Below are 22,484 nucleotides of genomic sequence, written 5' to 3'. Positions count from 1 at the left end.
TTAGACGAGTGAGCGGGTTAGACGAGTCGAGTGGGACGAGTTAGACGAGTGGGATGGATGGGACGAGTGGGACGGAGGCAGTGGGACGGATGAGGCTGCGGCGCCGGACGTGACGCCGGGAAATTGAAAACTCTAACAGTTAATCGACCTATTGATAAGTCTGTAGATTTTTAATGGTCTCATCACTATTAGCAATCAGAATTTAGAAAGAACAAAAGAGTTTTTAAAATGGTTTCATGGTGTTATGCTTTGATGTAAATTAGCTATAGCTAAAAATCGGTTAAGTTTGAGTCGGACTCGCGCACGTAGGGTTCCGTACCGCTATTAAGCGAAAGTAGGCAAACAATTGTGTTTTTTGTATAGGAGCCCCCCTTAAAGACAGACAGACGGACAAATCTTGAATGATTCGGACGGATTATACAGCACTTCGTTCGAATTCGATCGCGTTAAAACTTAAATCCGTACGTTATTTACGCGAACAAAAATCATCCTAGGTTGCTATTTCCTGGAATTCAAACTTGATAATAGTTAAGTATTTACCTATTTTTCATTTATATTTTTTACAAAGTTTTTGTCTTTGTCACAGATTTATATAAGTACACAAGTACACAACGGGTTTCACCCTATACACTGCAGGCTCGAATACTTTGTTTACCTTGAAGGTGAGAGAGTCGCAAGAGATAAGATCGAAGGGCGGATTCCCCGTGACAGAGATCGCAGTGGCGACCTTATTATGAGACCGCACGGGCCGCCACTTGATCACGTCTCATCTAACTCCTTTATTTATAATATATGTTAATTATAGTTAATAAATACCTTGATTGCGATGTTCTACGTTGACCCATATTGGAACGCGCCGTGTGGACTGGCTCTTAGGGTTAATCGTGTCAAATAGGCATATTAATGCCGTAACACATGACAGCTATATCCTGATATAATATTATGACAGCAGCAGTTTGACACGTCACACGATAGACCCTGTAAGGCTACCTATTATAGCACCTTGTAGGAAATATAATATCAAAACCCACATTGTCAGGACATGTAATAAACTGCTTAGCTTCATGGCAATCATCGTTATAATATATTATCTATCAGTATCCAACGAGTAAAGCAGTGCCTTACAGTTAGCATAGAAATAGAAGTAAAAACGTTGTATACCGATACCAATCTATTGACTTGTTTGGGCGGAAAAAAAAATGTTTAACGACCAAATACTTTCGAAATTGTAACAGTTTAACATAATGTAGGCCTCGTGTAAACTATAGGATAATAATAAACAGCTAACGTAGTTAGTTACGGCCGGCTTCTGTGCGAGGAAAGGTGTAAATGGAAGCAAATTCGTCAATTTATATGCGAAACAGACGGCCTTTGAGAAAGCTTTGAAGCTACGAACACACAAAATTCTATTAGCTATCTGGAGTTAGACAATACGACCACTGAGAATAGGTTAGTCGGGGGTTTACCTCAGCCGATAGAATCATAGATTAAACTTACATCGGCCGTGTAACTTGTATAGAGTTGACGTGCTGCTTGGACATGCCTATTTATTTATGTACTCTGGACTTCCAATTTTCGCCGTGCGCGTTCAGATAAATGTGGCAGCCATCGTGGCTGTTCAGAAGCTAAATATTATATATTCCATCCATAATAGGGAAATATCCGTTGTTCCGCCAAATTCCATAAATTATGGACATCATTTATTTTTGTTTATAACAGTTTACATAATATTTTACTATCATAAGTTGATTCCTAGGCAGATGGGGGACCTACGTAGTTTGGTCGCGTTATGTCAATACCCTGCAGACAGATGACAATTAACATTAAACCGCGTTCCATTTGATGTTAAAAACGATCAAAACGCTCAAAATGCCTCCTATTTTGAGCGTTTTGAATAACAAAAAAATATTCTATAGAACTAGAATAAGAGAAAGATTTATTAAACGAGAAACCTTGTCTATTGTTCCGATAATCCTGTTCAGAAGGGACGAAATTCGAGCTAACCTGGGTGCTATTGCTGTAAGATTGGGCCACCAATCCCTTAGGACTTCTAAATAGACGCAGTCATCGTTAGGTATTGGGTTCGTTAACTATATCCAATTAACTCCAAGTAACACGGTAAAATTGGTACTATAAACAGATTTAATAATTTAGTCTCTTTATAATGGTAGTTTTTCTACTTTTACAAATTTTAAGGCAACCCTTTATAAACACAAATGTTTATAGAATAGATAGTAAAGTATTGTTTTTGTTAACTTGGAAAAAATATTGACTTAATATATAGTCGTACTATAAATATTAAAATTATAAATATTATAAATATACTAATATTATAAAGTTGCTACTGTCGCATCTAAGGTAAAAAAGTCATAACATTACAAGTCTTAAGGAATCTTACAAGTCCAGTTTCGCTGAAATACCATTAAAAGTTTTTATTAGACCGTAAAGCTACCCTACCTACTGTGTCAATTAATAAGTACCAATGTTTAATTACAGTATTTATTTTTATTTAATAAGGAGACTTATAATAACAAAATGGCGCCCGGGCCGGGTTCGTTAAAACTCTTTTCACTTGGATTTAATTATCCGTTTTCTTTGTCTATGGTTTTGTTTACAAATTATTTTACTACGTTCCATTTAGTTTCTATAAAATTTTATAGCCATTTTATTCGCGTAGTAAAAATGTTCGTGATACAAACTTGCTAGTACTTTTTATGTTGATACAGAATTCCTTTTAGCTGCTATTTTAAAAACAGCGCGAAAGGTGTTAAGAATGAAACAGGTTTTTGTTGTAGACTTTAAAGCGTTAACGATAAATGTTAATTTTAATAAAAATGTTCGTAATACGAGCTGTTAAACTGTGAAGGTGAATATTATAAGATTTATTTATAACGATTTTCAAATTACACATTACAGCAGGCTCAGCTATAGTATAAATGCAAATAAACATTGTGATAGATTAAGGGGATAAACAGATTTTCTTTGTCAATTTGGCACTCTGTCTGTTCTTCCGTACAAGCAAACATTCTTTATAGTCTCCATGATAAGCGTGCTTGTTGCGTGCTCCATATTATTATGTTTGCATCGCCGTTCTTAAAGTTGCGTTTTTTTTGCTGCAGTCGTGGACATCACGGAACGACTGAGGCTATTTCTTAAGAGGATTCCACACCGCCCTTTTTTCCATACAAACGTTGTCCCCTGTTTCTTCCCTGGATAATGCTAGTAGAGTTATAATTTTTTTTTGAATATCTACGACCACTAATACAATGTCCCTATGTTTTCTTTTTTTTCATAATTTAATTATTAAATAAGATATGAACGTTCAAAAACCCAAAAAAATGGCCAGATTTTCCGCTGTGTTCAAACGTCCAGAAAACAGATTTGGCTAGATTATACAAAAAAAGCAAAACATAGGAACACAGCTCAAGCCTTTTTTTAATCTTTAATGAAAAAAGTACTTAAATCGGTTAAGTTTTGGAGAAGGAATCAGGGGACAACGAATCGTTGATTTTCTGCACTTGTCTCTATCGCGTTCTGCGGTATAGGCTTGAGGTAAGGGAGACAGCTATAGATATTACACGTACTTTTTTTTCATTTCTCTAGCCCCTGTTGTATCCTCTTAAAGTTGGTAAAATAAATTCAGCTTCTGAATTTATTTTTAGGGTTCCGTACCCAAATGGGTCCCTATTACTGAGACTTCGATGTCTGTCCGTCTGTCTCCAGGCTGTATCTCAAAAAACGCTATAGCTAGACTTCTGAAATTGTTACAGATTGTGCATTTCTGCTATTGCCGCTATAACAACAAATACTAAAAATAAATTAATATTCAAGGGGCGATACAACAAACGAGTTTTTTGGCCTTTTTTGCTCGTAATCAATAATGGCAGCAGGTAGACACTTGAAAATTTTACAAAGCCCTTAGTTATAATATGTGTAGGTACTTTAATAATTAATAATAAATAATAATAATATTAAAATAAAATAAAGATTTATCCTATACAAAAACACTTTATAACACTTTATAAAAAACACAATATTTAATTCTTCTTCCTTACAACAAAATTAGTCTTCCATACAACAAACGTGATTTTTTTTGGCCTTTTTGCTTGATGTCAATAATGGAAACAGGTGGGCACTTAAAATAGTCACAAAATCCGTAATTTTATTTGTACTTTAAAATTTATTGATACTAAAATTAAAATGAAATAAATATTTATGGGGGGCTTCCATACAAAAACACAATTTTTTGTTAACTTTCCCTCTATAACGGTACGGAACCCTTCGTGCGCGAGTCCAACTTGCACTTGGCCGATTTTTAATGCAGTAGTGTACAATACTAAGGTAATAATAATTTGCACCTAATCTTTTGTTAAAATAATAAAGGAAAGCTTATTTATAATAAAGTGTGCGGCCCGCAGTCGCCCCCAACACGACAAATCACTTAGCCCGGCTTTAAACACTATTTGCGGCGACTTTCTTCTAACATTTTTCTTCTTTTTTCGTCGTTCTCGCTGACAGCTTTTTAAGAGCAAGATAAAGACAATGTCCCCAGAGCTATTTAATTGCCTAGATTTTTGCACTCGTTAAACATAAGGCATTCTCTGTCTTTGAAACTAGCTTTATAATGGCGAGACTGCCTGGAATAGAAGTATACGAATGTAAAGTGTTAATTGCTACGATCTATAACAATATGACTAATGACACTACATTTTCTGTTGCTGCGGTATTAATTAAACGATATTCATCTATATATATAAAACTCAAAAGTGACTGACTGACTTGGTGATCTATCAACGCACAGCCCAAACCACATGTAGATGGCACACATGGCCACATGGCATGCATGTAGATGTTATGACCTAGGCATCCGATAAGAAAGGATTTTGATAAATTTCAACCCCAAGGGATTAAAATAGGGGATGAAAGTTTGTATATAATAATACTTCTTAACGCGAGCGAAGCCGCGGGCAAAAGCTCGTAATATTATAATCGTGAAAGTTCATCTTTCATGCTTAAATTACAAAGACGATTTGATAAAATTTGGAGTAAGGCTTTTGAATCTTTTTCAGGAAATAATATCAATCTCCGGAAAATGTGTGGTTACTGCGCGATAGAATAAGTTTTGAACACCATTTAGGTATAAAAAATCTACTAAAAGTATTTATATAAGCAAACATAATTAGGTTTTAGCGCTTTGCAGAATCAACTTTCCTGAAAGCAACTTTTAGAAGAAAACGAACTTTGGATAATTATTTAAAACAGTCCGTCCAAAATACCGAGAAAATTCCGAGAACATCCGTCCGAATCTAATAATATTGGTTCTAAAGCAATAAGCAGTTCTCGAATTCTAACAACGGTTGAAAGTGAGCCGAATGGTTTTATAAATAGGATGCCATACAGCTCAGGTTTCAAATAACCCTTACGTGGAGGAAAACTGTTGGAAACGTGATTCCCTGTGACGGAACAATAGGTTTAATCTTAGCGCAGAAAAATCAACGAATGAAATAAAATTAAATGAACAGCAAACGTGTTCCTATAGCAGTCCTTTGTGTGAGAAAGTTTCGTGATGTACTTTATATCACTTTTGTTGCAATAAATTTATTGCGATTTACTCCAACAAAAGATCTCGTTTTTCTAATTTGTATTGTGCAGCATGTGGTGGTTTTATACTTAATGTTTTCTAAGACGCTCGAGTCTAACGAAAATACCACTTCACTTCGCATCCTGAAATAAATGGTTCTTGATCATAGTCTAACTTTAATTACTGTTAACGAGTTTTAAAGGTTATAATAGGTTTGGATTGCTATCTATCAGGCTTATAGATCCTGAACTAAGTTTCTTGAATTCTTAACATTTACTTGCTATATAGCCGTTTTAATGTTTAATGTAAATCCTTTCACAGCTAATACAATTTATTAGAGGTGCATTTTAAAGTAAGTCTAGACTCAATACATCAAAACTCATTCAGATAAAATACCACCATAGTATATCAACGAGGCACTTACGAAAGGGAATCGGTACCTACTCGGTAGACCAAGTACAAACTTGCTGCAAAGTACCTATTTGATTGAAGCCTACCACGAAACGGTTTGGTGGTACGGTCCCAGATCAGAAACGATACGAGAGCGAAACAAATACTTTGTCAATTATTATTCGTGCTCGAGTTTCTGATGAAGCGAACTGAATGTTGAGGGGATCGCTCCTTGAGACAGTGAGGTGCTTTATATTTCCTTCACTGCACATGCCATCCCTGATCACAATAATATTAGACTCTATATAATGCATCAGTAACGTGCCCTCAGGCCTATGCCAGTCTCAACAAATAATTGGTGTTATCAACGTATTTTTATATTTCAAGTAGATAGATCTATTTTACAAAGATTAAGTTAGTTAGTAAAACTCTAATTTATTTTACGGCTAAGAAACAATTTAAGAGCACATATTATAAACGCATAAAACGCACTCACGGAGCAAAAGTTCTTTGATTACAAATTGTGTGATTCTTACCGACTGTAGTCGTTAAAAGCTTAAAAGAGAGATAACGTGAATTAAAAAGGGAAAATAGAAACATATCAAAGATAATAGTGGTAGCCGTCCGCGTATAATGCAAACATGACGCTTGACGGAACAATTTGTTAGGCTGGCTCTTTGAGAGCGCGCGCTTTGTGATTCCCGTTAACATACCGTGAACATTTTGACAAGTGGAATTTGTTTTGTAAGAGGGTGAAATAAACATCAAGACGATAAAAGTAACTCTTGCGCAAATTACTCGCACCCGAATATGCATCGAATTCCGAAGTGGTAAGACGCATTTTCCCCCGGCGAGCTCGCGCTCAGCAATTTACTCTGTAAACTAATACGAGTAAGCGAATGAAAATTCGTTAAGTTCATTTGAGCCCATGTTTTTTGCTAAGTCGAAAATGTGTCTGGAAATGAACAAGTTAATATTTAAATGTGACGAACAAAATAATAAACTCAAGGGTGACAAACTCTGGATAACAAATATAATTTTTCATATTTTTGCTTACTTCAATTATTGTGTAAAAGACGTAGCCAACAAAATGTCATAAACAATATTAGTAGCCAATTATGTTTTAATAGATTTTACTTTTAATAGGATAACAGAAACATTTTGTGGCATGTTAATAAAATATAACTTTGATTCTAAGAAAAAAAAAATGCTACGGTAACGGTAAGTTTAATTTCAAAAATACTATAAAATAACATGAAAAAATATTATGTTCTTTGAAAGTAATTTACGATTCATACAGTGTCGTATGTACTAAAAACAGGTATCATAAGCAAAAACGTTCATATTTACGAAATTCGCTAAGTCATGAATAGAAAATAATAAAAAAGGATAAAATAAATCATTCAACGGATATTACAGTATTTTCAGGGACAGGGATACGTCACAATTCTCGCCACGCTTAATTTCCTCCGTGGAGTTTTAATTCGAGACATAAAGCGGACTAAAAGCGGTGTCTGGCAAGTTTCATCAGCGTACAGATGCGTCGGTAGGAAGCTTACTTTGGACACAAAGCCTACAGATACAAAAGGGCCGGGCTCCGCTCTATTTCGTGCTTGACAACCTCAGAAGTCACGGAATGAAGTGCGTCAACTTTCTTTTGAAAACACTTTAAATTTTGGTGGTGCGGACTACGGATAACAACGTGAATAGCTTTTGCAAATTCCACATTGTAATACTATTCATGTACTTTTATTAGTCCTAAGACAAAGAATCACACTAATCCATACTAATATTATAAATGCGAAAGTGTGTCTGTCTGTCTGTCTGTTACCTCTTCACGCTCGAACCGCTGAACCGATTTTGCTGAAATTTGGCATGGAGATACCTTGAGTCTCGGGAAAGGACATAGGATACTTCTTATTCCGGAAAAATGTTCGGTTCCCGCGGGATAAACGAGTTTTGGCGCAACGGAGTTGCGGGCGTCATCTAGTATAATATATAAAGTTATATTATACTAGATGACTAGAAATAGTATAAAGGCGAAAGCTAGTGAGTAGGTATGTTTGTTACTTCTTAATGTCTAAACGGCTGGAGCGATTTTAACACAATTCGGTGTATAGTTAGCTTCTGTTACTGCGGGAAAATGTTACAATTTATTTTCCCTAATAAACCACGGATAAGTGGCAACACCGCGGGGCACCACTAGAGTACCATAATAATATTTGTGATTTATATAAGTTATAAGTATTTATTTAATTATCGCGCTTTCTTAAAACACCCTTAAATTAGTAATAAGCTCGAATACTTCTTATTATTATGAGCATCTTATCGAAAAACAAGTGCGAGTTGCACTCGCGCACGAAGGGTTCCTTAGCATTATAGAATAAAAATTGTGTTTTTTGTATGTGAGCCCCATATTATTTTTATCTATAGTAATGAATTATTTAAAATGTAAATGAGTACAATAAATAATTACGGGGCCCCGTAATTATTTATTGTACTCATTTTAATTTTATTATTAATTATTGAAGTATAAATACAACTAGGAAATTACTAATTAGTAATTTGTGAACATTTCAGGTGCCTTAGTGTTGCAAAAAATGCCAAAAAAATAACGTTTATTGTATAGGAGCCCCCTATTTTTTTTTTTGTTTTTAGTATTTGTTGTTATAGCGACAAAAAGTACATAATCTGTGAAAATTTCAACACTCTAGCTATTACAGTTCTTGAGTTACAGCCTGGAGACAGACTGACAAACAGACAGACATCGAAGTCTTAGTAATAGAGTCCGTTTTTACCCTTTAGTTACGGAACCCTAAAAATTAAGAATTTTACATAAATATATTGTCTCTTACAATACAAGACAAAATACTTCAACACACTGTAGCTACGACTATAACGAGTATCAGCGTTCGTGTTAAATGTTAGTACGTTAAACGTCAGAATTAATATTAATTTTAGTAATTTTCGTGTATGTGCTCGGCGCCTAGATAAATGTATCGCTGGAATCTGAGAAGTAGGGCATCTTCCGTGAGACGAGATGAAATATATTTAGTTGAGTTGAATCGCTGTCAGCCCACACCTGGGACTGAATTAACGGTATGTGTAATGAATTAAGAAGTCCAAATTACTTGTCTACGTTAGGTATTATGCAAAGGGACAGTTTACATGTACTTAATAAAATTTACGTAGTATCCTTGTTTATTATAAAAGTGCGTTTGACTTTATATTTTTACGCTTAATCGGCTTAGACGATTTTGCTGAAATTTTGTATACTTTGAGCCCCGGGAAAATACTTTTTTACCGAATGAATTTACAATGAATAAAATTTATCTAATGATAATTAAAAGACATAGTAAAAAAATACATAGTACAACTTGTAAAGACATACTATACTTTCAATTATTGTAATGGTAAAAGGGTAAAAATATGCGTTTGAAGTAGAAAACCTAATATTTAGGCAGTTTACGGCCGCATTCTCTGTTTAATGATCATTATTTACGAAGTTACTCATTGAAAGTACTCCATACATTTTCTGCCAAAGTATTCATTAACTACATATAAGTAATCACTAAAATATTATGTCTCTGAGTGAAGTATTTAAAAGTGAACGATTTTTCAATAAAATAAAATTGTTAAATTACTTAATTTTTTTAAAAAGGGTAGGGCACGAAAAAGTTATTTTGCCCTTATAAAATGGGCATAATAACTTTTTTTGTATTCAGCTCTGTAAGGGCCGCGGCCGGCGCACACGTCACCGCCACCTGTCCGACGATTAAGCTTCGGGCGGTATAGGCCGTTTAATTTTGATCCCTTTGTAGGGCTGACACCGTAATTATAGCCGTGACAATAGTTATCACGTGTTTGTCGACCTGACTCCCCTGCAATCGGAGGCGCTATCTAATTTAGGCACGTAATAGTTTCACTTGACTAAATTAAATTATTGCTGAAGTGAATTTGAAAAAGTGTTTCGAGGACCGATTTGACTAGGCACGACTGATAAAATATACTTAAAGTTGTTAAACAAAGGCCTTGGAATCGTACTTTTTTCTGTTATTAAATGTAGCGTAGGCCATGGGTAACTCTTTACCTATCCCTATCAAAATCAGTTCATTAATTTTGGAGCCTATTTGTTGCAAACGAACTTTTCTACTATATTAGTATAGACACAGAAATATATAATATAAATTCACAATAATTATTGTATTATTATTCTATCAAAGTAAATTAAATCCTATATATTTTACCTTAAAAGTTTTCAATTCAATAAAAGTTGGCAACCCTACATTGTCACAACACTAGATGTAGCAGCCTTGTCTACTCCACGTTATTATTTTGGCAATAATATAATGCTTTTAGACGCTACCCCACCCTCCCGGAGCTGGCAACGTCGCGGCACAGAAATAGTTTTAGAAATTCATAGTCTATTATTGATCATGTTCAGGATTTAGAGCATCGTGTCTTTGTGATAGAAATATACCTGCCTTAATAATGTATGAGCCGAAGGAAGGGACGAAATGTAGCCGAAAGTCGGCGTGATTAAAATATTTATTTCAATTTGGTGGATTACTCGTTTCGATATCGGGTATATTCGATATACTGTATCGATTCTTTGATGGATGTGGATAGGCACGTGTATCACAATCATTATCAACCTGAAATATTTGATAGAAATCATGAGTTGGAATCTAGATTTTGACAAAACTGAGTTGCCATAGTTTTATATAATATTAGGGTCCTATTCTAATACATCGAATTTCGCTTCTGTGGCAGGCTTTCTCACGCGCGAGATTGACAGTCTGCGATCGACATTGGTGTGAGGTGAACAGGCCATCAGAAAAAACCATTACCTACTATAAAAATTCACGTTAATTGGAAAATGGGTTATATTCCGTCAATATAGATCTGCCTCCGCACGACGTCATCAGCACTGCGAGCGTCAAGAGCCATCACTCACCGAATGATAGGCGAATGTCCATCACAGTTAATGCCTATAATATGTCAATGGTCGATTTAAACAAATGCTAGCTAGAACTACTTAGTCAATGTGGTGTCTACATTTATTATAATAACTAGCTATTTGACCGATCTTTGCTCGGTATTTGATGAAAATGACATTTTCTGAAAATGATTCCTAGCTAGATCGATTTGTCGCCCCCGAAACCCCCTATATACTAAATCTCATGAAAATCGTTGGAGCCGATTCCGTGATTCCAATTATATATATATATATATATATATATATATATATATATATATATATATATATATATATATATTAATAATATCTATGGGCGCTTATATAGATATAAGATAATAATAATAATAATATCTATGGGCGCTTCACACCACGTCAGTCTGGCCCCGTGCTAAGTACCTAAAGGACTTATGTTAAATAGTTAGCTTTAAGTTCACGGAGGATTTTTAATAATGAGTGCGTTCGAGCCGCAGCTGGTAAAACATCTTAGGGTCAATTCAGACCGCAACGTAACGAGGCGAGGCGAGGCGCGGCGCGGCATAAATTTGTATGGATTTCACAGATTTCAATTGCGCGAGACGTCTTGCCAATCGGTCAAATCCATATTATAAATTTAGAAATGTATTTACGCGTCGCGTTGCGGTCTGAATTAATCCATAGGTGTCATCTTGTACTATTTTAAACAACCTGAAATTTTAGCCAAATTCAAATCGTATGCAAAATTCTATTGCTTATGACCTCACGGTGTAGCGGCCAAGCCGCTCGTTTGCGCGGACGTATATACATCCAGTCAACATGCTAGCAATATTGCGTCTAAAACTAGTACAAGAGTTTATGTTTAGAGGCGCGACATGTAAAATTAGATACAACAATTCGCAGTCTACATGATTGAAATAACTTATCTACACGCCGAGCTCAGATGTGCTTTTAAAAGATTTAAATTCACTCTACACAGCCCTTTACATGAAAATAAATAAATGCGTAATCTTCAAGAAGGCTGGTATAAGTAATTGTTAGCAATATGTAACAAGTATGTGCTTTGCTTAATATATTTACAAAATGAAAAAGAGTAAGTCAATTGCCAATACCAAAATTCGTCTATCGCGCGGGCACCGTACATTTTTACGGGATAAAAAGTATCCTATGTCCTTCTGGGACTTAAAGTATCTCCATACCAGAAAAATGGGTTCAGCGGTTTGGGCGTGAAGAGGTAACAGACTTTCGCATTTATAATATTAGTATGGACTTTTAGACTCAATAATCTATAATCTTCTATATCTATATATCTATATCTATACCTATATATAAAACTCAAAGGTGACTGACTGACATGGTCATCTATCAACGCACAGCCCAAACCACTGGACGGATCGGGCCGAAATTTTGCATGCAGGTAGATATTATGACGTAGGCATACGCTAAGAAAGGATTTTGATAAATTCCAATCCCAAGGGGTAAAAATAGGGGATTAAAGTTTGTATATAATAATACTTCTTAACACGAGCGAAGCCGCGGGCAAAAGTATAATATATTTATAACGATATTCGACCAATTCAGATTCGCCATTGTTTGTGTCAAAACAACATCAGGATAATTAAGGGATAACCCGTTTAATCCTATCGGTTTGAACGTCATATTTCGGAGCCATCATTTGCATTTATTTATTAGTAGGCCATACTATAATATTATATTTTATCGCATTTTAGTGACTATAAAATCTTTGTATGTAACATCAAGGGCGCTATCTATTCGGTATTCCCCACATTGAAAATATTTAAGACCAGTTGTCCCGCGCGGCTTCGCCCGCGTAAATTAGGAATTTTACAAAAACCGTTCATATTCCCATAAAAAATAGCTTATGTCCCTACTCCCTTCACTTGGTCTACTCTATATCTGTGCTTAATATTGCCATAAAAATTGCTCCAGTATTTGGTAATTTCTTATATTTCCTCCGTTTTTCCCACATTATCCTGAGTTTCTTCGGTCGTATTAGTCTTAGCGTGATAATATTTAGCCTATAGTCTTACTCGATAAATGAGCTATCTTACACTGAAATAAGTTTTTAAATCGGACCTGTAGTTCCTGAGATGAACGCGTTCAAGCAAACATACTCTTCAGGTTTATAATATTAGGTAGGTATAGATTTTTTTAAATTATCGCTTGACAAACTCGAGCCTCGATCTACTATGAAAAGTACCAATAACAGGGTCATTATAGGCTCATAAGTCATAACCATGAGACGATGCATGGTATAATATGGTAGTGATGATGATGATGAATGTAATTTGCATAGTAGCATATGCTTTCCGTTCTTAAAACAACGCCGAAACTCCCAAACTTGTATCCATAAAGAATCAGGAGTTCTCTTAGCACCTTCTGAACCACGGTATACCAGGTATACCTCGGTGCAAAATCTTACTTGTTGGTAGCATATGCTTAGAATACTTTTCACGAAACCGAAGTCACCACATGTTTCCCTATAAATTTTGAGGAGTTCCCTCGATTACTTATGGATCCTTCATCAGATCACCACTTTTGTGAATATAATACCAAATTGGGATGATACCCTATAGGGTTAATTTTTTCTTTTGGTATATATACCAAAAGAAAAAATTTGAAAATCGGTTAAGAAACGGCGGAGTAATCGTTGAACATAAGAAAACGAACATAACCCCATTTTGAAAGTCGGTTAAAATTGTAGCCTATGTGTTATTTTGATGTATAAGTTATATTATTGTAAAGTTTCATTAAAATTCGTTCAGTAGTTTTTGCGAGAAAGAGTAACAAACATCCATACATCCACACATCCATACATCCATACATCTATACATCTATACATCCAAACAAACTTTCGCCTTTATAATATTAGTAGGAAGTAGGAAGTACGATAGGAAGTAGGATAGTAGGATAAATCAAGATATGAGTGGATGAAGTGGGGAACTATAACATTTGAAACCTGTTGTTTTTTTGCATTTGCAATGGAAATTTTCAAACCCCGAAAATGATTTGAAATAAAAAATATATAGATTCTTTGTATAGCTAGATATATTAGCTAGACCATAAAGTAGTTCAGTTACAGCGTTTGTCTAAATGTGAAATGACAAGGGGTAAAATGAGTAATTGCTCTTATAATATTATAAAATCTATAGTCACTTCACTTCATACACTCAATACTTCAAATGCGTTCAGAAAGGCCCCCTTTTTGAAGACGCTAAATGTTATTTTCGTCAATATTAGCTTGACATCTGTAATATCCGTCGCTCCTATTGAGCCTCCTTCGTCAAGCGTTTGATTGAGGCTTTGATTTTATCAGAAATGCCCTGATATCTAAAGTTCCTTGAAATTAAATTGCAAAACGTTCGATCACTCCGATGTTTGTTAAACAAAACAACTTTAAAGTCTTAATTTGAATGAAGGGTTTGTTGTAATGACAGTATTAAATACTATTAACAGGAATTTGCAATCTAAAATCAAAGTTCCTTTCAGTTACAGTTTTAATATAAATCAAAATGTTTTTGAAAACTTTGCATGCGCAAAAATTAATCTCCAACATGGTCTATCATTAGTTTTCAAACCAGTAACGATAGCTGCAGCCGTGGGTGCCAAAAAAAGCAAATTTTAGATAATAGTTTATTAATTATAACTTTTACATTAATTAAAATTAAAATAACTAATTACGAATTACAAACTAAGAGTGATTCCCTACTGAAGTGAAGTAAAAGAATGAGGTCCTCCGCTGGTCGCACGATGGTGGTGGCCGCTTCTGCTGACTTGGATATTCCCTCGAATTGATGTTGAAATCTTGCACCGTGTGCGGTACAGCGCGGTAAAGCTGTGTGCACACTTGGGTTTCTGAATATTAAAATAAAGGTGTGGATACACTTATATTGAGGTGTATCATAGTTAGGATGGTGTAACAAACCTATTCGATTCAAATAAACAAACAACATATTTATTTACAATATAACTAAAACAACTTATAATACGGACTAAAATAGCCCAAGCACAGCAGTTTTTAAGAGGATACACCAGGGGCTAGAGAAATGAAAAAAAAGCACGTGTAATGTCTATAGCTGTCTCCCTTACCTCAAGCCTATACCGCAGAACGCGATAGAGACAACTGCAGAAAATCCAGAAAATCAACGATTCGTTGTCCCCTGATTCCTTCTCCAAAACTTAACCGATTTAAGTACTTTTTTCATTAAAGATTAAAAAAAGGCTTGAGCTGTGTTCCTATGTTTTGCTTTTTTTGTATAATCTAGCCAAATCTGTTTTCTGGACGTTTGAATACAGCGGAAAATCTGGCCATTTTTTTGGGTTTTAGAACGTTCATATCTTATTTAATAATTAAATTATGAAAAAAAAGAAAACATAGGGACATCGTATTAGTGGCCGTAGATATTCAGGAAAAAAATTATAACTCTAATAGCATTATCCAGGGAGGAAACAGGGGACAACGTTTGTATGGAAAAAAGGGCGGTGTGGACTCCTCTTAAGACGTCACGCGAGCACTGGCAGATGCAATGCAAGTTGTATCTTCTGCGAGTTCATTTATTTGCGTTCACTGCGGCATAAATTATAACAATTATTCAACTTGCCTATTGAAATAATAATTGTAATAAATACAGTAGTTGATTAGGTAAGACCATTGCTAAAGTAGATAATCACTATCACAAATAATACACTTACGATGATATCAATAATAGAGAGATAACCTCATAATAATTAGAAAAGACTACAGTCTCGAATATGTAAAAATCATTAACAAAGTATGTGTAAGAAATTGCTAAAGTTAGGCTCGCGTCGTGAAATTTTATAGAAAATAAAAATCGATAGCTGATCAAAATTCAAGTATTTACCGTGTTCTTCATATTATAATGAGAATGCAAAGTTGCCGGTATGGGGGTAAGCGTAATTACTTTGTAAAGTGAGTTCCCAATTTTATAAGGGGAATGCCTTTCAATAAGTTACGGGCTTACAAGGTAACAAGGCGATTAACGATCGACTGTATTGTTTATCTATGAATAGGTCATACTGCTTCTTATTTTGTTATGCTGAAAAGATTATGTTTTATCTACTACAGCAATGGATTAAGACTTTAGTGGCAATATTCAAGGCCCAAAAATTTTATTACTACTTAAATACTTTTTTTTTCACAATGTAATCAATGTATCATTAATAATTATAATCAGCGTTATAAAAGCGATATTAATTGGATTAATATTAAATCCGTTGAAATTGGTGAAAATATATATTCATTTATAATTTAGAATTTGAAGAAATCGAAATTAATTCTAATAATTAAGAGATTAACTGAGGGTAACTAACTGAGGGTAACTAACTGAGGGTAACAAAAAATCATGTTTCAATTAGTTGATTGGAATAATCCGCTGAACAGGAATAATAATATTATAATTTGTTGTTAAACTTGGCTGGGTGTAACAGCGTAACAAATGTGATTTTGATTGTGATCTATCAGCTGGGTTTGACGTAACGCGACCAAACTACGTAGGTCCCTCATCTGACTAGGAATCAACTTCTCTGTTAGTACCACTGAGTTATAAGTACAGTTATAACTCAGTAGTTAGTACATTATATTTACTTACGAATGGGGTTTAAAAAGTTAAATAAAAGCTTTTAAAAACAAACAATTTAAAGAAAAACAGTGTCTCTACACTAGAAATACAATTTAGAATATAACTCAGGTAGTATAAAATGTATTTTAATATTAATAGTTGTATCTGCATATTGTTAGTCTCAACTCTCAATTCACGTGCTCACGTCATAGTTCGCGACGAGACAATGAGGGAAGGAGCGGCTACACGGCGCCGCTGAAACTTAAACCATTGTCTGATATTTCATTATACCTGGGGTAGCGCGGGGTGAAAGTAAGCAATTAAATAGTTTCGTCATATAACGTATTTGTTTTAAAGTTTTTGTGGCCTTAGCGAATTAGCAAAGTGATAACAAGCTTGGCAACTTCTGCGTGTGTGTAACTTTTAATTACATTTTAGAAATTGTAGATTTCAACCTTATCTTACACTATTTTACAGGGTGTAATAAAAGTAAGTGATAATATATGTATAGAATTCACTGTGAAAGTTGCAGCGTTTTTTTGAAAAGTGAAAGTTTTTTTGTGATTTAATTAGGACATGCGCCCCGCGCCATGAGTATTTTCCATACAATTATATTATTAAAAAATACTCCTTCAGCGCTACTACTTTCATAGCGATCTCTATATTATAGAGGGCCCATACACGTTACACACCCTAAAGTATTAACGTTTAGTTTTGATACACCTTACATAGAAATCATAATAGCAACGAAAATATAACAAGGAGCACCAGGTTGCAATAGCTATTGCTTTAAGAGGACGACAAACCCAAAAAATCAAACATCGTACTTCTTTCTTCACACTCACGCCCGTCGTTCATATGCTAGGTGAAAAAGCACGACGCGGAATCATCGCCAAGTTAGTTTTTTCTTAATAACTCGATAATTATACAACATTTTAAAAATCCGCCAAGTCAGTGTCTCAATGATAGAGTTTTATACAATGTGTTAAATTGTTAATGCACGGTTTAATGCACGTTATGGCAATATATGAAAAATGCGTAAAAATTAAATGCATCTTTGTGATTTTTTTCTATCGAGAAAATTTTAAGATATCGTGTTTTCGATCAGATCAAATTCTTGAAAATATAATATTATAGTATTTATGTTTCGAAAATGAAACAATTCGGGGCTTATTCTCAAGTACAAAAATGAATTATAAAAAGACAATTTTGGGTTAGTCACCCCCTTAATTAAGATTCGCCAGCAGAATTCATGTCTATAAAATCATTTTAAAAATTTAAGTATAATTAATATTTAAAATTTCACTATTTTTAAAAATTAACTCACCTTTATTCTCGAAGATTATACGGCGACAGCTGCAGGTGGTACCTGTGAAATCAAAGAAAAAACTATAAAAGATCGGCCAAATGTGAGTTGGACTCGCGCACGAAGGCTTCCGTATCGTACGTAGGCAAAAATTGTATTTTTTGTCCCCCTTTATTTTATTTAAATTTTAGTATTAATTATTAAAGTATAAATACAACTGAGTATTTTGTAAGCATTGAAAGTGCCTACCTATTGCCATTATTGATTACGAGCCAAAAAGGCCAAAAAATTACGTTTTTTGTATGGCAGCCCACCTTAAATATTTATTTTATTTTTGGTATTTGTTGTAGCAGCAATAGAAATACACAATCTGTTAAAATTTCAGAAGTCTAGCTAAAGCGGTTCTTGAGATACAGCCTGGAGACAGACAGACAGACAGACGGTCAGACATCGAAGTCTCAGTAATAGGGTCCCGTTTTTAACCTTTAAACGGAACGGAACCCTAATAAAACCGGCCAATTGCGAGTTGGACTCGCCCTTGAAGGGTTCCGTAGCAGCAATATGGTTTATTTTTATGAAATTAAAAGGGTTTTGATTTATTTTTATGTTTCAGTTGAATTAATGAAAGTTTATTTAAGGTTTACCATTTATGACGTAAAAAAAATACTTGATAGATTTCGTTCAAACCAATTTTCGTTGGTAGTTTTTATAGTAATGTACATCATATTTTTTTTAGACTTATCATGCCCCAACTTTAGAAGTTAGAGGGGGGGGGGGGGGGGGACCAACAATTTTACCACTTTGGAAGAGTCTCTCTCGCAAACTATTCAGGTTAGAAAAAATATATATGAGAAACTTTAATATGATTTTTAAATACCTATTCATACAACCTATGCGTGTGGGGTATCCCACACGCATAGGTTCTAAGATGAAACAAAATTTTTTTTGTTGGTTTATGATTTACAATTTATGACGTATAGTAAAAAACTACTTGCTAGATCTCGTTCAAACCAATTTTCGTTGGTAGTTTTTATAGTAATGAACATCATATATTTTTTAGAATTATAATGCCCCTACTTTAGAAGTTAGAGGGAGGGGCGACACACATTTTACCACTTTGGAAGAGTCTCTCTCGCAAACTATTTAGGTTAGAAAAAAACGATATTAGAAACCTCAATATGATTTTTAAGACCTATCCATAAATACTCCACACGTATAGGTAAGATGAAAAATTTTTTTTTGTTTCAGTTGTACCTATGGGGACCCCTAAAATGTTTAATAATTTTTCCATTTTGTATCAAAATCTTAATGCAGTTCACAGACTACATCTACTTACCAATTTTCAATAGTATATACGGACGGACAGACAGACAGACATGACGAATCTATAAGGGTTCCGTTTTTTACCATTTGGCTACGGAACCCTAAAAATGAGTAGGAATCATTTCTAATTTCATGAAAATATATTTTTTTCTTCATTAATATGAAGTGCTATATTATTTTGGTAAGGTGTCAAAAACAAATGAAGGTAATATGGTTATGCTTACATTTTGGTTCGAATTTTTTACTAGATATCTGCCATTTAATACAATAACTTAGGTGATTAAACCAATTAGCCTGACTGTCTAAAATAGCAGCAAGCACTCACTCCAGCAGTTCGGGATACTTAAAACCAAAAGATATTTCCATATTTCTGCGAAAAATATTAATTAATGACACAATTAATAAAAATAAATCGTGTACGTTTTATTTAACAAAATAATATTATTAAATTCTGCAGAACACGGTATTTATTGGAATTTCAATTACACTGTACAAACAGATAAGCTTTTTTTTAGTAATTGTGCAACGTTGCGGAATTTGGTTAACAAGCAGTATTTGTTACGGTAAATAAATTGTATGGGCCTAATATTATGCTTACTTTATTTGCAGGTTACTTATAACAATAATATAAAATAATACCCCCCACACCGGTTTCAATGTCAGTGGCTGGTTTCATTGAAACCAGGCCAGGTACGCAGGAGTAATTTTATAGTGCCCAAGTGTGCGCGCAGTACACAAGAGCACTCTCTATTCCTTTACTCTCATAACCCAGTGGGACGGAGACCGACACGACTGGCGAGAGATCAGGCGCAGAACCCAATTTTTACATGTCCATCCGAAGCATGGATCATCTTACTTGTCAGACAATCGGGTGATCAGCCTGCATTGTCCTAACGAAACTTGGAAATAACATGTTTCCAACGTGGGAATCGTACCCACGACCTCCGAATCAAGAGCCACGCTCTTAACCACTGGATCACGGAGGCGTATTATAACAATAAGTAAAGACTACTTAACACTACCGCTACATCTAACTAAAAAGGCGTTAAAAAGTAAATTGCCGAAGCCATTTCTTTAGGTATATTTATATTTGGTACATTGAGTCACAACGAAGTTGCAGGCAACATAATATCTAGATTCAATGAGAAACGAAACTTTTCTTCGTTTTGTTATTATAGTATGGGAGCCCAAGATGGGATTTCGCGTCATGTTCGAGCGTGTCTGATTAAGCTTGTATAGGCTTCTGACATGACGTGTCTAGTTATTATGGTATAGAAATCAGATTTCTCACGTGGTGGGTTTAGGGTTGCCAGGTGAGTCACGAAAAAATACCGGACAACCTCAAATGGGTGTTTGTATGGTAGGTCGCAAAAATACAGTTTTTTATATTATTATTGCGGTTATAAAATTGTATACTATAACTTACATATCGAAATAAAAGTAGGAGCTTCTAAAAAAATCAAAATCACTTAAAACTAGGTACAAGTAACACCGACGTTCCTCATAATACCGGACATTGTTCTGTCCGGTATGACCGTTTATTTTTTACCGGACAGGCTTCGAAAATACCGGACTGTACGCTTAAATACCGGACTGTACGCTTAAATACCGGACATCTGGCAACCCTAGGTGGGTTAAAAAAGTTATTTTCGAATATTGAAATGTCATCGGATCTGTCAGATTAAGATATTAAGTATACCCCAAAGAACCCTTTAAATCGTCAGTGCTTCCACATAAAGCACTGACGATTTAAAGGTCAGGTCAGCCTGTAAAGTATAAAAAAATAAAGCTTCTTATTTTCTTAACTAAACTTTGCAAATATTTTGTGTTGCGCTAAGCTAAATGATTTAGTATTGTTGTCTAAATCATATTATAATTTACCTGAATAAGCAATTTTTTGAATATATTTTCTTTTTCATAATTTCAAAATGGCTGCTGTTTCTGAACTCACCGCTTAAATAAAAAACGCTCTTATATTTTTTTGCGAATTACGAATAGCACTCTGGGCTCCCCTACTATTATTATTTACAGTCTTAACTGACATCGCTGACAAGTTGCTAAGAACATTAACTAAAGCGGTTTGTACACGAGAGTCGATAGGGATTATAAACGAGTTCTATCAAAGCTGTAGAACTTGATTAATGTCGGCGCTTCCAACAAATCGTAGTTGTCGATAATTATAAAGGGTATAATAATTTCTACCTGTATAATTATTACGGGTATAGATTATACGATCGATTTTTAATTAATACTGTTGTATTAGGATAGCGCAATCTAATTTTGGGTAATACCATTAAGTAAGGGTTGGCAACTACGTTTAGTATAGGATAACGTTTGGGATAATTAATTTCATTAACATTACCCGACATCTGCGATACGTTGTTTGTGTTTAGGTCCAACGAATATTAATTTTAATCGTGCTTTCAGCTATTTTAATGGAATTATTAATTTATCACAAGGTTAATTTATGATTGCTTTCATTCTAATCACGGGCTTATATATAGCATTAATAAGGGGGGTGGGGGGGTCCCTAACGTAAAAAAGCGGCCAAGTACGAGTTGGAATCGCCCATGAAGGGTTCCGCAGCAGCAAATAGGCAACTTGTTTAGGAAATCAAAAATATTTTTTTATTCATGTACATATTATATTATTGTTGAAATTGGACAAATAAGATGGATAGTAATGGGGGGGAATATAAATTAGAATCATGGGCGTATATAAGGGGGGTGTCCGGACCCCCAGGACACCCCTCTTATATACGCTCATGATTCTAATTTATATTTTCCTACTACTTCTACTGTATCACGCTCGAAACAAGATTTTTGTCCTAATTAGTTGAGAACAGAGACATTAGCTGAAAAAAATACGTGGGAGAGCCATGCTTCGGCGCGATGGGCCGGCTCGACCGGATAAATACCATGTTCTCACAGAAAACCGGCGTGAAACAGCGCTTGCGCTGTGTTTCGTCGAGTGAGTGAGTTTAACGGAGGCCCAATCCCCCACCCTATTCCCTTCCCCACCTTCCCCTATTCCCTTATTCCCTCTTAAAAGGCCGGCAACGCACCTGCAGCTCTTCTGATGCTGCGAGTGTCCATGGGCGACGGAAGTTGCTTTCCATCAGGTGACCCGTTTGCTCGTTTGCCCCCTTATATCATAAAAAAAATCAAAATGTAGGGCAATTTAATGATACAAAAATACCAAAACGAATTGACTGTTATAGTATTATACTATAACGGTGACTGGTCCGAAATAAAAACGCACCTCCTCACTACCTAATAAATAACGTCCAACCAATAATTCAAGCATGAGAAACAACAGGGCTTCGCGACG

General features: G+C 34.9%; 1 protein-coding gene across 9 annotated transcripts in view; it reads right to left on the bottom strand.

Annotated features, from left to right (window-relative positions):
• The window catches only part of LOC121727346 (poly(rC)-binding protein 3), a 177,471-nt gene that overhangs the window by 83,580 nt on the left and 71,407 nt on the right, over positions 1–22,484 (bottom strand). For 8 of the 9 annotated variants that reach the window (XM_042115119.1, XM_042115123.1, XM_042115124.1 and 5 more), the window contains exon 3: positions 17,853–17,894. The gene's annotated coding sequence lies outside the window, so the exon portion shown is untranslated. Of the gene's footprint in view, positions 1–17,848; positions 17,895–22,484 lie in introns of all 9 variants that reach the window. The other variant, XM_042115122.1, reaches the window with a different exon arrangement.

The sequence above is a fragment of the Aricia agestis genome, chromosome 5, assembly GCF_905147365.1.
Source record: "Aricia agestis chromosome 5, ilAriAges1.1, whole genome shotgun sequence".
Taxonomy (NCBI): domain Eukaryota; kingdom Metazoa; phylum Arthropoda; class Insecta; order Lepidoptera; family Lycaenidae; genus Aricia; species Aricia agestis.
This window is presented reverse-complemented; position numbering and strand designations above follow the sequence as displayed.